This window comes from Castor canadensis, chromosome X (assembly GCF_047511655.1).
Source record: "Castor canadensis chromosome X, mCasCan1.hap1v2, whole genome shotgun sequence".
NCBI classification, from domain to species: Eukaryota; Metazoa; Chordata; class Mammalia; order Rodentia; family Castoridae; genus Castor; species Castor canadensis.
The window spans coordinates 108,503,258-108,508,460 of record NC_133405.1 but is presented as its reverse complement, the minus strand read 5'-3'; the positions used below and the strand labels follow the sequence as shown (position 1 = coordinate 108,508,460).

At 36.9% G+C, this 5,203-nt stretch overlaps 1 pseudogene; it reads left to right on the top strand.

The window, feature by feature from the left end:
• Positions 1-3,111: 3,111 nt before the first annotated feature.
• On the top strand, positions 3,112-4,807 carry LOC109675237 (protein FAM47E pseudogene; annotated as a pseudogene).
• The last annotated feature ends 396 nt before the right edge of the window (positions 4,808-5,203 follow it).

Genomic DNA, 5,203 nt, shown 5'->3' with positions numbered 1-5,203 from the left:
GTGAGACTCGGCATGATCTGATTGGTTAGGATCTTATGGTTCATGCTGATTGGAGGTTGGGGCAGAAGGAGGATTCAAGCTAGACTTGAGGCAGGACTGTGACCCTGGGAGGCAGGACTGTGACCCTGGAAAACAGAAGCTTAAGGGTGCAGTAAGAACTGAAACCTATCGGAGCCATTATTGCCAACAATACACAAAAATTCATAGCAACAATATTGTTAAAAAAAATTAGAAACGACCAAAATGTCCATTAATTGTTGAATAGATCAATCAAAAGTGGTTTGTCTGTACAATGGATAATTATTTGGCAATAACATGAAATACTAATAAAATCTACAACTTGGATGAAACTTGAAAGCAGTGTGATAAATGAAAGTCAAAAAAGCCTCATACTTTAAGATTCCGCTTATATTAAATGTTCAGAATCAGTCATTGTCAAGAGAGAGAAAGTAGATTAGTGTTTGCCAAGGGTTAAAGTCATAGGTGGTGTAGTAGACTCATATATATTGTTTCTTTTGGGGTTGATGACAATGTCTTCAAATTGATTACAGTGATGGTTGCACAGCTGTGACTACACTAGCAACCATTGATTTGTACATTTATTTTTTGAGAGAGGGTCTCTTTATGTAGCCTAGATTGGTCTCCAACTCACAATCCTCCCACCTCTGCTTCCTAAGTGTTGGGATTACAAGCATGCACCAACAAGTTAGGCTTGATTTGTACATTTTAAATGACTGACTCTCATAATATGTACAAATAATGAATAATTACTTGGCAATAACATGAAACGAAATACTGATAAAATCTATAGCATGGATGAAACTCAATAAAGCTGTATTTTATAAAAGTAGAGTTTTCTATAATAGTATGGAGAGTTGAGAGGATAAACTAGAAAGAGAGTCCATAAAAAAGGATAGTTTTTTGCTGATGAAACAACTTAATATCTCATTTAAGCAAATGTAGGAAAAGTGACATGAACAACACTAAGATATATATGCGAATTAGCTTGAAATGTTTCGTCTTTGAAAAATTAAGAATGAAATTTCTTTTGGATATTTCCCCAATACTAAATACTGAATTACTGCAGGAAGTAATTTTACTTCTCATGATAGTTCAAAACTAAGTTTTAGCTATTTAATTCTTTAATTTCTAACACTTATAAAAATTCATTTTTAGTCTATGATTATACTATTCCACTTTCAATGTTGTAGTGGCCATTTTCCCTTTAATAATGTAATTTATAGAACACAGCTTTTTAGATGTGCTTTGTTTTCTATGTCTGGAAATAAATATAAATTTTCACTGCCACATTTTTTTCATTTTGTTATTCAAGCAACAAAATAAGAACTTTCCTGATATTTCAGCAAGAATAAACTTTTCATGCTTCCATAGTGAAATTTAAGGGAAAAAAACAGTTGAATTTGAAGTTTGGAGAAGATGAATAAAAATTATGCATGCTTGGAACGCTTTGGGGAGAAATATTAAAAAATGGAGACAAAATTTGAAAAGCTTGAAAAAGCACATGCATAATTGGGAACAGAAGTATGTACAAATACTCAAGACATTTCAGAAGAAGGAGAAACAATACATAGATGTTAACAATACAGAAAAGTAACTAAGAATGTCATCTTAATGACAAAAATGAAAATTAAAAGGGGAAGGAAACTATAGTATAAACTCTTGTAAGTAATCAGATATTGAAAATTATTGCTAGATTAACAGGGTAAAATATTTTATTGTGTGTTTGTGTTTTTATATAGGAGCAATGTCTATAGTATTAATGACCCCTAAGACACATTAACACGCTCCCTAAAACTGGAAGAGGCATAGAATGGAGTGGTTGAATGGGTAATACCTTTGGCATGTGTATCTTTCAGAGATACAGCTTTGAGGGATGTTTATTATCCTCAATTGGCTTTTCCCCAACAGCCATATCTCCTAATATTTATTTTAGATGAACTTGAATTGATAACTTGAGGATGTTGATTTTCATATAGTAATGTAATCTCTTTAATAAGGATGTGAGCTTTGGAAACATTACTTATAATACATGATGCTTACTGATTACACTTCACATACAAATCACACAACAGGTATGCATGATTTCTGTTCTATACATATATCTTTCTCCATAGGGAAAATATATGTCATATGACAAAGTGGGAAGATAGAACTTTAAAGGTGTTTGACTATAGAAAATTTTCCTATTACTGGCCATCAACTTTAGGAAACACAAATTATCTTTCTTTCTTTAAACTATCACTTTATTCCTGCTCCTAAGTGGAGGTATGTTCCAGTACTTCATATTTAAGCAAATTAACAAGAAAGTCATAAGCAATGATCTCTGAACTTAAATCAAGTATGTGTTTTCTTGCTTTTATTTCCTGAACTTCAACTTAAGACACCAGTCTTAGTTTGCTGTAATTGTACTAATCCATTTGGTTATATATCATTCACTTGCAATCTTATCTGTATCACTTGACACTTAATTCTGAAAATTTGAACAAAATGTTTGAAATACATTATATACAAAGACTTGTGATCTGGCAAAGAAATGCTATGAATTTTATTATTAGGAAAACATGATAATTGTGTCCATAAGGGCAATAATTTGAAGACACAGTAAATTAGGTACAAAATAGGAACTTAATAAATGGGAGATGAATAAAAGAATTTTTAAAAAGACAAGTTCAGACTATGCTTAAGGAATTACATTTAGTATGCAATTTGTGAATTAGAGAATTTCTGGTGATGAAAGGTTTGGTGATTGCCCGAAAATGTTAAACATACACCTCTCATGACCCCACCACTGGGCTCCTAGCTAACTAAAGTCTATCGAAGAGAAATGAACTTGTATGTGCACACAAAGACGTGCATACAAAAACCAGGAAACAGCCTAAATTTCCATAAAAGATGAATGGATAAAGTGTGTCGTGTCCATACACTGGACAGTAGAATGGAATTCACTGAGGGCCCATGCGTGGGGCGGGGTGGGAAGGGGACAGGATAGAATCCCAGCATCTCATGCCAGGATGGGTCTCCTAGCAACCAGAGCGTCTTGGGGAAACAAACCACTGAGGCTACCGGCAGTGGCTCGGAGCCAGCGGCACCATGGCAAACCAGAGGCGGCGGCAGTCCTTCCAGCCCTGGGTATTGAAGCCAGTGCCCCCGGGCATGAACTGCAAGCCCTGGTACAGCGACAGACTGCCTTCCAAGTGTTTCCCGAAGCACAAGAAGAAGAGTATGAAGTTCCCCACCTCCCTGGACGGCCGGAGGTGGGTATTTGTGAAGGAAGGGCTGGATGACTTCAGGAGAGGCTGTCCCCCGTGTGACGGTATGATCACTCGTGGCACCAAGGAGGCCTTTCTCCCCACCATTTCTCACCCAGCCCCCCGAGCGAGTCACAGAAAGCCGCTCAAGGATGCAAGCCTGTTTTCCACGCTCTCCAAGGCCCAGCAAGAACGCAGGGCATTCGTGAAGGACATCGAAGCCAGCCTGACCAAGCATCCCTTGGCTCTTTACCCATCTCTGGAAGAAAATATATCTTCAGACCTCTTACTGAAGGTGCTGGAATTGCTGGACCCTGACAAGAAGATGGAGGACACATGGGCTTATTGCCAGGGCCTTGAGAAAGAACGCAAGGATCCTACCAAGATTTGCAAACAGCCTCGTACAAAAATCTACATGGAATCTCCCAGGATTCCCGAGTCTCTTAGAGACCAGCTGTCTCACAAACCCAGGCGCCTGAGAAAGGATTTGCTTGACGTTCTGAAACGAAGATTCATACCCAAAGGAGTGCACGACTTCTGTGAATGGGTTAACACTTTTGGAGACTTGGGCATTGATGAAAACTTCATTATGCAACAATTTGACATTGGCTGTGAGTGCAAACCGACCTATAAGGACTCCTGCATCAAGAAGGTGAATATGGTTCCTCTAGAGCTCAGGTACTGCAGGAAGCTCAGTAAAGTGAAGGCCCTAAGATTCTCCATTCAGGAAACAAACTTCGAGAGAAAACTGCGGCAACCACAGGATCCCTATAAATCCAAGTGGGTGAAGATTAGGTATGGAGCCTGGTACTTGAAGCCTTACCTGTGGAAAAAGCTAAGAGAAAACGAGCCCTTGATTGACCCCAGGATCTTCCTTGAAGAGGTTCATCCACCAGACATTATTGAAGAACTTTATGGAACAATTGCCTTTAAGGATTTCATCATAAGCAAAGGCTACAATATGCCAAGCATCCTTGAGAAGCTGTTCATCAGGAAGGGATGGGATTATGATTATGTTAATACTCCTATACCGAGAGTAGTAAAAGCTCATGCAATCATAGATGATGAGGATGACTATGATGACGACGACGACCACGATGATGATGATGAAAATGACAACTAGATGGCTTTCTACTCACTGCTTGGCTATTTCTTACTCTTATTTTAAACACCAATCAGAATATATGATGGAGGTCCTTCCATGGTTGTACATCTTTGATGGGCAATATTTGTAAATTCAATACCTAACCTTATAAACATAGCTGTGCAATTACAAACTTTCCTCTTAGTACTGTTTTTTATTGTATCACATTAGTTTGTTTAATGCTTTGTTTTCTTCTTGTTTGTTTAGAGAAAATTTGTAAATCTCCTTTTGGTTTAACTCTCTAACCCAATGGTTATTCAAGAATGTGATATTTAGTTTCCAGTATCTGTGAATTTCTAATTTTCTTGCTCTTACTGATTCCTTATTTAATCCACTATGGTCAGAAAAGATACCTAGATGATTTCAAACTTCCTAAATTCATATAGACTTGTTGTGTGACCTAATGTATAGTCTATCACAGAGAATGTTCTGCTGTTCTGTGGAAAGTTTTATATGTGTCTATTATGTCCATTTAGTGAGTAGTGTGTTTCATGACACCATTTTGTTTATTGATTAATTGTCTTTAATTTCTACCCATTATGAGTGGAGTAATTAATAGTCTTTGGTTATTATTGTATCACTATTAATTTCCACCTTTAATCTGTCAATATTTGCTTTATGCATTTACATACTCTGATGCAGGTTGAGCATATATTAATAATTGTTTTTCAGCTGAATTGATCCAGTTTTTACTATCTAATGACCTTCTTTGACTCTAGAAATAGTTTGAGACTGAAAGTCTGTTTTGTTTGCTATAAGTCTAGCCATTCCTAACATTTTCTGTTTACCA